We start from the raw sequence: 13688 nt of genomic DNA on the forward strand, positions 1-13688 counted from the left end.
GTTCTGTAGACAGTCGAAACAATATAGCTTAAAGGGGCTATTAATTTTGACCTTAAAATGGCTTTTAAAATATTAAAAACTGCTTTTATTCTGGCCAAAATAAAACAAATAAGACTACAGAAGAACAGAAGAAAAAATACAGAAGAAAAAATATTATCAGACATACTGTGAAAATTTCCATGCTCTGTTAAACATCATTTGGGAAAAAAGAAAAAAATCTAAGGGGGGGTTTATAATTCTGACTACATATATATGCCACATTAGCTGGAGCCCACCTGTTGTTGTGTTATAAACTTTTATAGACACACCTGACAACAAATGAATGAATAAATATACAGGTACGGCAGTTCACTTTGTATAGCTGCACACCCATTGCTCTTTATCATCAAACAAAGGGGTCTCTTCAAATGAATTTCATTGAAAAAGCTTATCTATTAAATCAACACATTGTCTGAAACTGATTAGATACAGTATTATGTTCATGTACAGGTTTGAATATGAAGAAATGCTTAAATGTAAAGAAGCTTTAAAGGGCACATAGGTTACCTCTTTTTTCATATTTAATATAAGTCTTTTGTGTCCCCAGAATGTGTCTGTAAAGTTTCAGCTCAAAACACCCATCAGATTATTTATTATAGCTGTTTGAAGTGTCCATATTATAGCTGAAAAAAAGTTTTTGCAGTTTTTTTGTACTGGCTCTTTAAGACTAGTCCTCCCCGCCCACCATTCCCACATGCCTGTCAGCAATCGCGAGAAGCCCCTGTCTGCAGCCCGCCCATAAGTAATAATGGGCGGTGCTGAACATGTCACTCCGCCTATTCAGTTGACGTAACGTATGCTTTCATTTCCGGTTTTCATCGCATGGTGAGAACACGTCTTATGTCAGTATATGTTACAAGCTATGTATTATGTGTAATAATTTAATTTAAATCCTTTATTCATTAGTTGTGTCTAGTGTTTTGTTAAAAGGTGATGTAAAGTTTTAAAGCCTTGTAAAAAACGAATGTTTACTGTGTTAGTTGGCGTTTTCCAGGTAGATCGTATTGAGGTAAAGTTGGTTTTATGTACGCACATTCGGATGTCGTCTTTAATAATATAATTTCAGAAAAATATTATTTACAAATTCTAAATTGGGAGAGGGAGTAAAATCTCTCCGTGGCAGGGGCAGCTGCCACTAAACCTGCCACAGCTAAGTGCGCCTGCCACAAATACCTGCCATTCTACCCGTCAGCGCTCAGGAACAGTTTAAAACTGTTGTCATGTCAACTTGCCGCAGTAAACAAAGCCTTCAACGGCTGCCCCGCCTTCGCGCTCTTCTTATTGGCCCACTGCTCTAAGAACTGAACACAAATGATTGGTTAAAATCAGCTGTCAAACACTCAGTCAACGCCTCCTGTCTTCAGATGACAGGAGCTACAACCGCGAAAATGTAAAGCACTGAAGATGAGAATGAAAACAACGCTGACAGATTTTGTCTTAGAAACACCTAAAGCTACAAATAATGACACATCTGATTACTGATTATGTGGTGAATGTTATAAAATAACTAAAGCGTTCACTGTAAACTATGTGGGATGGAAATTTCAGGTAACTGTTTGCCACATCTCCACATTTTAAGCACGATAGGTTTTATTTAATCCTTCAGTTAATCGCCAGACGCTGTCAGCCGTAAAAGTGGCAGCTATATGTAAAATTTACACCACGTACACTATCGCAAAAGGGCTTGCACTGACTAAGATTAAACTAATATTGCAGATCATTAAAAGACCGGCATTGCTATAAAAATGACGTATGCACATAATAAGGTATGTCAAAAGCATCTGTGCAATATCAGACACCAGGCGTGAGAACACGGCACAGTTATCGTTAACAGATTCAATAATGAATTCATGTCAAGCAGTGCGTGCAGGGCCAGTGAGCGGTCCGTCCGTGATATCTTTTGGTCACTCAGTTATGTTAAAAAATGTATTTTCTTGTGATAACGGGATTATTTTCCTCACGCATGCATATATATATATATTATTTTGCTTGTTAGTTTTGATTAGTGTTGATTTTCAAATGCAATAAATCTGTTTATAAAACTTGTAGTAACAGTGCGATAATTGGTGGGTGCGACTAAATTTTGGCTGGTGCACCTACAATTTTAAAGTTAGGAGCATAAGTACTACCAAGCAAAAATGTTAATTTCGAACCCTGTATAGTAAATATAGTTAAAATATTGTATACAGCTTAAAAAAACGCTATTTTTATTGTTTGTATATACTTTGGTAGTGGGGGGTCGCGAGTTCTTGACGATCCTACATTGGGGATTGCTGGTTTAAAAGTTTGAGAACCACTGTCCTACGGAACCCGCCATGGTTATGTGGGGCTGATGTCAATATGTTCATTGATGTTCTTTTGATAAGTCCCATCTGAATGTCTGACGGACTGTGGGACCTGTGATATGAGAGCTTTCAATTTAAATGCTTAATGTTTTGTATGTTTGTTTCTTTTAATAATGTTCTCTACAGAAAGCTAGCACAGCATGTATGTTCAGACACATGGCATGAGTACAGTGCTGATGAAATTCCAGTAATCATCACCCATAAACATTGTTCCTTAACTACATAAGGAACAAAGTTTTCACTTTATTTTGTCTTTTTTGTTGTTAATTGTTGTTGTTAATGGTGGTGTTTTGTTTTTTGTATTACCAGGGCATTCCCAAAAAACACTGCTCAAATAACAGTGGAGTGTTTGTGTTGATGGCAAGTAATTAAAAAAAAAGTTTCTTCAAAAACCTATTTAATGTTTGCATATGGTGTTTTGTTGCTTGGAATCATTACAAAACAAATATGCTATTTTAGTATGCAACTGTACATCTGCTCTAATGTGCTGTTTACTTATGTTGTAGTATGCTCTATACATTGTGATGAAGAGGCATTTTGATTTCGATGAGGTAAACGTTGTTTTCTAGGTTTTTTTTTTGTTGTTGTTATTATTACTTGGCATTAGTTTATCTGTTCTTTATTTTCCGGTCTGACATGCAAGTGCTAAGACACTGGTGGTGCATAGTTTTGCAGACAAACTACCCTTTGAAGTAAGTTATGGCTCCTGAATGTAAAATGTTTTCAGTTTATCTGTGAACCTTTAGCCTAGCAATTTTACATAAAACTCAAGATTTATTTTTAACTGAAAAATGCATAACATTTTTACATTAATCTTAGTTTTTTATTTTAAAAAACATTTTTAGGTCAGATGCTGAAAGAAAAAGCCTCAGGAAAAGAATGAGAACGCAGAGAGCAGGTATGGTTTACACTGGTATTTTTAATGGTACGATTAGAAGGAATATGATGTTTTTTTTTTGTTTTTTTATTGTTCATTTAGAGGCAATCAACCCCGTCCAAGTTGACGATTTTCTGACCACGGTATGCCTAGTAGAAACATCTTTAACTCTGAGTTTTATTTTAATATGCATATGTTAAGTGGCAATTTGCCCATATTGTCGGCTATTTTGTACAGATGCCTCCTGAGATCCTGCGGCAAATCCTTTTGAAGGTCATCACAGAGGATGGTGATGTGGCTTTCCTGCGCCTCTCCTTGACGTGCAGGATCTTCAAAGAAATTGTTAGCGATGCTAAATTCAGGGAGCGGGCTCACTACATCTGGCTGGACAGTAAGTTATTTATAAACAAATCTTTATAAATAGTTACTAAGGAAAGTGCTTGGCATATTCCCTATTTTTTTCTATTCATCTCTGTCTGTCTGTCTGTATTACACATGATAAAGAATATAGAGTATTCCAAACACTTTTAACAGTATTGTATTATTAGTTATACTTTGAATTATGTTTGTGTCTTGCTAAATGTACTTGATTTTTATTCAGGTGTCATAAACGGGAGTAAGTTTTCTGAGGACTACAAAAAAGAGTTCAGAGTGCCATATTCCTTGACCGAATGCCCTGAATGTGGGGACATTTTTAAAGACTGGGATGGCAGGAATGGAGTCCTGCGAGCATTCTACTCCACCGACTTCCCAGGATACTGCTTAGCAGATTGCCACTTTAATGCTGGAGGGGAATTCCCCTATGGAAATGTTTAATTGTTTTTGTTTATTAAAGACAATAAAAAAAACTGCTGTATCGTAAATTATTATTATTTTCTTGATAACTTGTCAGTCTTCCTGCTGTACATCTGTGTACACACGCACACACACACACACACACACACACACACACCATGTCCACCGTTTTTATGTTGTTAAATTTGAAAAAGGACTGGGTGTGTTTATTTCACCCCAATATGACAGTTTATACACTATACTTACACACATTTCTTTCCAAACAGCTTGAAAAGTAGATTTTTCACCATAGGTGCCCTTTAAAATACCAGTACTCTACCTTAAGATGTTCATTCAGGCAACCTGTACAATCAAGAGGCCTTAGATTTGACAGTATGAAAATATATTATGACATTTTCAATACTGCAGTTATTTACAATTTGAAGAAAAATAATAATTCAAAAGTCTAATAAAAGGTCAGTGACATACAGTAAAATAGGTGTTTCCTTTTTTGAACGAATGAATGAGTGAATTCTGTTCTGCTTTATTTATTATCTTATTAACTATTAGATTGTTATCACACTTAAAACTATCACTGAATACTCTAATATTGTTCCATACTATTATATAATGTATTATAATATAAATACACCCATAAGCAAACAGTATGTGCCAGTATATTTGCACTAAATACTAATTATTTCTGACTGCTACAGTATTTATTTAGACTTGATGCTCGGAAATGACTGAAAGTAAATAGCATCCAGCACAATTTGAAATGTTTAAATGTAAATAGGATTTAACCTGTAAATAGTCTGTCAGCTAGGGTAAATAGTTTCTGCCAATATAACTTATATTTATAATAAGATTTAGGTTTCACACTAAACACACCGCAGTACAGAACAATGTAAATCTATTTAAATGACTAAATTAATAATTAAATTTAATTGTATTGATTATGGCGACGCAGTGTCGCAGTAGGTAGTGCTGTCGCCTCACAGCAAGAAGGTCGCTGGTTCAAGCCTTGCCTGGGTCAGTTGGCATTTCTGTGTGTATGTTCTCCATGCGTTCGCGTGGGGTTGCTCGCGAGACATGTGGTACAGGTGAATTGGGTAAGCTAAATTGTCCGTAGTGTATATGTGTGTGAATAAGTGTGTATGTGTTTTCCAGTGATGGGCTGTGGCAGGAAGGGTATCCGCTGCATAAAAAAAATGCTGGATAAGTTGGCAGTTCATTCCGCTGCGGCGACCCCATAAAGGGACTAAGCCGAAAAGAAAATGAATGTATGTATTAATTATTTTTAAATTATGTTTGTGGCAGTAAATGTGTTTTCCTGTCTTGTAAATATTCACTTTCATGATTTTAATTGTAATGATGTTTTTTTTATAAACTTGAACATACAGTAAATGATCTCTTCATGAGCCAGAGTTTCAGATACACCTGAGCAAGAGTTAGTCATAAACTCTGAGTCAAACCCTGTTTTGACAGCAAACATTATATTCACATTTTAGTGAAAGTTGTGAACCTGCTAAACCAGGTTGGACTTGTTTGGTCTTGTTATCTCTAAACATGCTCTGAAACACAATTATGGCTTAAAAACAACATAACCTTAAGTGGACCAACCAAAGCTAAAAACAAAATTAAAAATGGCTGTCAACACATAGTCCTAATCAAACTGACAGGGCTTTAGAAGATATGCAGAGAACAGCGACACGTTATTTAGTGCATTATACAGAGAAAAATGATATACTCGCGGCTGTAGTGTAGTGCAGAGTGTGTTGTGTTTTTATTTGCAGTGTCTTGGCAATAATTATGGCAAAAAATGTGTCCAAGTGAAGCTATTTTTAAATACGTTTGTATATAATTATTTGTACACAACAAAAGGATGTATCATTTAAATATGTCAGAAAAACAGTCTTAATCATTTAACTTTTTTATAACATACAGTAGGCAAAAGGCTTTTTGGACCCCCTTACATTAACTAAAGTACATACTTTGCAATACTTCAATATTTAGATATTTAATGCAGTGTTTTAGCATTATAGTGAAATAATAATAATAGTAGTGATTTTATTTGTTGTAATATGGTAGCATAGGCCTATGCCTAAAAAAATCAACAAAAGCCTACAGTACTAAATAAATAAATTGGAAATTGTGGGTTTGATTTAGAGTGTGATGGTTTAGTCTATGTACACATTATCATGATCACCAGTGATCTAGCAGGTGCAGATAGCTGGAGAACTACAATCTCCAGTCAGGGACATCAGAGGTGAAGATCTACTTACAACTTTATTAAACAGAAGTGTCAGGCAGGCATTGGTCAAAACAGGGACAAACAGGAGCATGCAGAAAATCCGAAACTGGGGATGGGTGATGTTAAACTGACATTTCGACACAGTGTCGAGATCCCGAAGCGCAAGTGTTTTGAAACACCCAGGTCATGCGACTAAAGTGTATTTATACACCAAGTCATGTGACTAACGATTCAAAGCATCGACCATTTCAGAAGCGTTTCGAGAAATGAAAAACACGGCAAGGCTAAACAATAAGAACACTTTGTATTGCTCACTCACAGCTTACAAGACTCAGCAAAGAGTGTGTGTGTGTGAATGAAGTGTCAATATAGTTCTAGTAATTAATCTCTGATGGGCTTACTGCTGTGTGCGTGGAATCAGAGAGAGAACTGGAACTGGTGTGTATGTGCATGATGGGATATGTAGTTCATATCAGTAGCAGATTATAGTTTTCCAGTGATCTGCAACTGCTAGATCGCTGGTGATTTTGACACAATCACACACACACACACACACACACACACAATTAATAAATAATAACACACAAAATAATAATAATAATAGTTTTATTTGTTGTAACATGCAAGCATAGGCCTATACCTAGAAAAAAATCATCAATAGCCTAATAAATAAATTAATTAACTATTTAATTAATTAATTTTTAAAAAATGGAAATTGTGCGCTTGATTGGCTTTTAGAATGTGATGGTTCGGCAAATGTTTACACAATAATAATAATAATAATAATAATAATAATAAAGCAAACAAACTAATAATAATAATTATTATTATTTATTTATTTATTTTTTAACTAGGATGCCCGAACATGCTAGCATAGGCATATGCCTAGAAAACAATTGCCTTATAAATAAATAAAAAGTAAAAAGTAAACTGAAAAATGTGGGTTTGATTGGTTTTTAGAGTGTGATGATTCAGTAAATGTACACACGAAACAACAACACTAATAATGAGGAATTAAGCCAAAGGAAAATAAATGAATGGATGAATTATTATTATTATTAATAATAATAATAATAATAATAATAATAATAATAATAATAATAACAACAACAACAATGACAAGAACACAATATAATAAATAAATAAATAAATAAATAAATAAATAAATAAATAAATAAATAGTTTCCCAGTGTTGGGTTGCGACCGGAAGAGCATCTGCTACGTTAAACATATATTGGATAAGTTGGCGGTTCTTTCCGCTGTGGCGACTCCTGATTTATAAAGGAACTAAACCGAAAAGAAAATGAATGGGTGAAATAAATAAATCAATAAATGAAGTTATCTTTCTCATTTTAGTTTTTTACTTCAGTTGAGGATTTAAAATCAGCATTAGAATAGCCAACATTCTTTTTGCCATTCTGGTACCCTGATAGCAAAAGACTCCAGGGCGGATCCGCCCTCAAGTCGCCAGCTCCGCTATGCTGTCAGAATCAGTTTGGCTATTCGCAAACAATATGCCCCGCCTCCGGACGGCGGACTGTCAGTTCGTGGCCTCGCAACAGACCCTGGGCGGATGCGCTGATCTAACGCGCCCATTTCAACGGTCGCGGTCACAGAGTGCAGTCGTCAGAGTGAAGCAGCAGGAGCCCGCAGATCGGAAAACGGTAAATATGTTTTATCTGTGCACTCATGTAATCATTATTGCTTTGTTTGATATTTTTTTTTTATCCTGAAATGATTGATATTTCAAAATTAAGCCAAGATAAGCTAAAGTTAGCTGTTCATTTGTATTTAGCATATCGCTACATTTGAGTAACATTAAAAATAGCTTTAGTAAATAACTTTGAGTAACGTTAAAACTATTACGACGGGATTTATTGGTGTGGAGGAGATTGAATAACCTATTTGGTTTTTAATGCAGTAGTGAGCGCCTATTTTATCGTAATTTATCATCCCTTTCCAGCAAAATAGCGAGACAAGGCCTAACGCAGGGCTATTCAATTGGCGGCGCGCGGGCCGAATTTATAACTTACACCAAGGCTAACACGCGCACACACTGGTTTAACTATAGCAGCGGGCCGTTCACATATTGCATTGAGGTAAAGTTGGTTTTATATTCCACATTCATTCAATGACAACTTTTGACAAGCTCCCTTTATTGTTTACTATATTACTTTGAATATCCGGTCTGAACATGTAAATATGACTTTAAAACAACATTAGCAATGTTTATTTGACTGTGAACAATGTTGTATCCTGATTTTCATTGGCTGCTAATATTGTTTCACCATTTAGAATTTGCAAACAATACTAAGATTATTACGGAGAAAGTCAAAATGTGTGAATATAAAACCAACTTTACCTCAATACATATCGCGTCTTTTCCGCGCGCAAGTTTATTTCCAATGTACGAATATATGCCAATATACAGGCGCACCCAGTAGAACACGTCTCACACCATTGCTGTGAGAGTTGTGCGTGGCTTTCAGTGCAATATAAACAAAAGGTATAGACGGATAATTACAAATTATTAAAATTATTATGTATGTATGAAGCAGATGATAACCGTTCATTTAAATACCTACCAAATATAAAGTTTACATATACATTAGACGTGATTACCGTGAAACCATGATTATTCTTCAGACTATATATAATATCTATTATGGTTGCCTCCCTAATTGTTACGCAGTTTAAAACATAACATAAGAACGTGTCTGAATGTAAAATAATCCCACTTATACACTGCTTTTGTTGTGCTTTAAAATAAAACATTTGAATATGTTTGTAAAAAAACATATTGTACAATGCACTGATATTCATTTTTAAAATACAACATATTAACATTTTAATGTAGAAAAAGCCAACGTGAGTGTCTTAAGGAGCTGAAATACAGCATATGAGCTCTTATGCTGTTGTTTCATCATTCATTTTGCAAGTCATATCTCTCCGGCCCCTAGTTGGGATGCTTTTCATGAACTGGCCCCCGTGACAAACTAATTGAATAGCCCTGGCCTAACGTTAAGGCCTGAAGTTACTTTTTACACCCACCTCCATTAAGTTTGAGACTAGTTTTGTCTATATTTTGACAAATATATTCTATTAGATAATTATTTCAAATGATAATTTCGTGTTTCTCTCTCTTTCTCTGTATGTGTGCAGCTTACAGTTCATCCAAGTGCCTTGGAGGCCATTTCACCTTTTTCAACCATTTGGGTAATGTAAGATTAAAACAGTTTTGAAAGCCAGCTATTTTGTTAAATAATGGCAATGGTATATACTACAACTTTTAACATGTAATAAATGTGCAATTGAAAAAGTTTAATTCCAATATTTTAGTTTAGAAAACCCACTTTTATCACAATTCTTTGGTTCTGGTATAGGTGCCAGTTTGAGTTTATTTTGGTTTATGCCTACATTTTTACATGCTTCTCCCTATGTTATGTTTTACATATTTTTTTCTTATACTAAATTATAACAAGATGCTGTGTGTGTTCTGTTGCAGCTTATTTTAGTTTATGCCTATATTTTTACATGTATGCTGCTCCTCCCTATGTTGCGTTTCAGATCATTATTTCATATCATAATAAAGTCATATTAAGATACTCTGTGTGTGTGTGTGTGCGTGTGTGTGTGTGTTTGTGTTTGTGTTTTCTGTTGCAGCTTACAGTTCGTTCAAGTGCTGCCAATTTCTTGGGGGCCATTTCACCTTTATCAACCATTTGAGTAATGTAAGTTTTGAAAGACAGCTATTTTGTTAAATAATGGCAATGGTATATACTACAAATTTTAACATGTAATAAATGTGCAATTAAAAAAGATTCCAATATTTTGAGTTTAGAAAACCCACTTTTATCACAATTCTTTGGTTCTGGTATAGGATACTAGTTTGAGTTTATTTTGGTTTATGCTTACATTTTTACATGCTTATTAGGCCTGTCACAATAATCAATACTTGATTTATCGCACAACACATGACCTCAATAATCTTTGATGATGCAATATATATCGCCCATACATAAAAACAATTCTAACAACATTTTAGCTGATTGTGCAACATCTCTATCTTTACTCGAGGTTTCAGTGTCAGTATGGTAAAAAAAACACTATAGTATTTACCATAAATTACTATAGTATATTTTTATGCGGGTGTCTGACAGCTGAAAATAGATCTGCTAGCAGATATCGCAGCCTCTGTTACTTTTTACCTTTCACTTCTTTACCATTTATTATTTATTTGTTTACGATATGTTTTCACATTCTGGTTCCAATGAATCATTATTAAACTGTTAAAATGACTAATTAAATCAAACATTCTAAAGAATAAAATATCAATTGTTTTTTGAAAGAGTGTACTTGCATTATGCATACATATATGTACTGTATGTACAGTATGTATGTGCGTGCGTGCGTGTGTGTGTGTATTTATGTGTGTGTGTGTGTATGTACATGTATTGTTATTGTCATATAATAAGTGGCTTAAAATAATCTTCAATTGACAATAAAATAAGTATCGCAATATATTTTGGTGCAATACATCGTACAACAAAAAATAGATATCGTGACAGGCCTAATGCTTCTCCCCATGTTATGTTTTACATCATTATTTTTTATACTAAATCATTGCAAGATGCTGTGTGTGTTCTGTTGCAGCTTATTTCGGTTTAAGCCTAAATTTTTACATATATGCTGCTCCTCCTTATGTAATGTTTCAAATCATTATTTCATATCATACAAAATCATATTAAGATACTGTGAGCATGTGTGTTTTCTGTTGCAGCTTACAGTTAAGTCAGGTGTTGCCAGTCTGTTGGACCATTTTATAATTGTTGTTGGAGTCATCTTACTATTTCAACTGCTAGAGTAAAGTATGTTTCAATAGTTTTAAGTCTAAAGAGACAAGTTTTGGTTCTTTTCCATAACTTACTAGTTGTAATCTGTTTTGTGTTTCTGTAAAATTTATTTTAGATGAAATGAATAGGAAAACTGCACTTGTCTCTAGCTCTGCCTTAAGTAGGAGGACACATATAGATGTAGTTAAACGACTTTAACAAATTAGTGATGGCTGCACAAATTTGACTGACTTTCAGATGAAATTAAGGCCCTTAAAAGGTATTTAAAAGTCCTAATCACATTTTTACGAGGTCTAAAATTTTGTTTAAACGTTGTCCAAAGTTTGACTCCAAAAAGGCATAAATATACAGTTGAAGTCAGAATTATTCGCCCCCTTAGAATTTTTTTTTTCTTGTTTAAATATTTCCCAAATGATGTTTAGCAGAGCAAAGAAAAAAATTTTCACAGTATGTCTGATAATATTTGTTCTTCTGGACAAAGTCTTGTTTGTTTTATTTCAGCTAGAATAAAAGCAGTTTTTACTTTTTTTAAGACCAATTTAGGGTCAAAATTATTAGCCCCTTTAAGCCATTTTTTCCCCATCTACAGAACAAACCATAGTTATACAATAACTTGCCTAATTACCCTAACCTGCCTACCCAATTAACCTAGTTAAGCTTTTAAATGTCACTTTAAGCTGAATACTAGTGTCTTGAAGAATATCTAGTCTAATATTATTTACATAAATATAATACTTTTAAAATAATTGTTATGATTTTTTTTTCTTTATTACGCTAGAAACTAAAGAATTGACAATGAAAATATGACAACATAAACTAAGTGTTTATTTGTTTATCACAGGCTGTAGTAAACTTATTTCTCTCCTTATCCCAGAAAGTGAAAATCGGGCTAAAACCCCTGTAGTCGGAGCTGTAGGCTTTATTTGATTGACTGAGGCAGTGACTCTGAACACCAAACTAAAATGCTGTCCAGCTGAATATTCTGATTTGCTGGTGGTCAAGGACATTATAGCCTAAGTAATAAAATAAATGAGTAGGCTATTGTGAAAGCAGTATGATATGTTAATCTGGTTGACCTTTTTTCAGAATTAAATGCAATGTTTTATTGCCTCTGGCCATTCCCCTTTGCTTAGCAGGGTGTGTCCGTGTGACAAATGTATGTAACCAGACGCCCTTGTGATCTCACTAGCCCGGATGTATTTTTTTGTAGTCCCTAAACTTCATTCACTGTATGCCTTGCTAAGCTAAAAAACATTTACACATGTACATTACACATCAACTAAAGTTTACAATATCATAGTGGACCACCCCTTTAAAGAATATCTGCTTGTGTGTTACAGGTGCTGTGAGAAAGAACCATGTCTCCCATGCCGCACTGATGATTCATCTATTCATTCATTTTCTTTTCGGCTTAGTCTCTTTATTAATCCGGGGTCGCCACAGCGGAATGAACCACCAACTCATCCAGCATATGTTTTACACAGCGGATGCCCTTCCAGCTACAACCCATCTCTGGGAAACATCCATACACACTCATAAACTACGGACAATTTAGCCTACCCAATTCACCTGTAATGCATGTGTTTGGACTGTGGGGGAAACCAGAGCACCCGAAGCAAACCCACAACAAACATGTGGAAAACATGTAAACTCCACACAGAAATGCCAACTGACCCAGCCGGGGCTCGAACCAGCGGCCTTCTTGCTGTGAGACGACAGCACTACCTACTGCGTCGCCGCCACTAATGATGTCATTGTTTAACATGTGATACGATGGTTCAACCTGGCAGCAGACAGGGGAAGCTCAAGCAGTTGCCCCACTGTCAGCACCTTGACTCAACAGTGAACTCTTTGAAATGGTCATTTAAAATAGTAACATTCTGTTCAGCAAAGTCTATATTTAATTCTGTTTTTAATCTCCTTTTACTCTTTTTCATGTAGTAAAATGCTTTTATGAAGTAAAACAGTTAATGGTACAATTTTTTCATTGTGTTTTATTTGTTCTGTTCAGTTTATACATAATACAACTTTGATAATAGGTAATTACTGACATATTTACCCTATTTAACTAACTATTTTTATAGTTTTTTTGTGATTGGCTAAAAGGATTCATTTAGATTTAGACGTTTTGAGTGATTAAGGCAGACATTTTAAATATGCAAGTTTTTATTGTCTAATGTTCTATAGATTTTAGATATTTCTTTAGGTAGTTTTGCCCAGATTAGTTTTGAATTAGGTATCAAGGTATCAGCACCAAATTATCTACTAATGAACGGGTCTGGATCGGATCCGGATAAGCTACTTCATCAATGAGTCCGGGTCCAGATCGGATCCGGGCCGGATGAGCTAGTCTATCAGCGGGTCTGGATCGGATCCGAGCCGGATGAGCTGGTGTATCAGCGGGTCCGGATCGGATCCGAGCCGGATGAGCTACTCTATCAGCGGGTCCGGATCGGATCCGGGCCGGATGAACAGCTTTATTAGCGGATACGGGTAAGGTCTGAAACGGGTCCGGATCGGATCCGGAATTCTTATCCGTTCCGGAT

The 13688-nt window shown here is 35.1% G+C and overlaps 1 long non-coding RNA gene across 1 annotated transcript; it reads left to right on the top strand.

Annotated features, from left to right (window-relative positions):
- Positions 1-7905: 7905 nt before the first annotated feature.
- Positions 7906-12749, top strand: LOC130240231 (uncharacterized). The gene is made up of 5 exons (XR_008838747.1): positions 7906-7953; positions 9452-9505; positions 9953-10020; positions 11070-11157; positions 12483-12749. It is a non-coding gene; the product is annotated as an uncharacterized LOC130240231 (long non-coding RNA).
- Positions 12750-13688: the final 939 nt, after the last annotated feature.

This window comes from Danio aesculapii, chromosome 14 (genome assembly GCF_903798145.1).
Source record: "Danio aesculapii chromosome 14, fDanAes4.1, whole genome shotgun sequence".
Taxonomy (NCBI): Eukaryota; Metazoa; Chordata; class Actinopteri; order Cypriniformes; family Danionidae; genus Danio; species Danio aesculapii.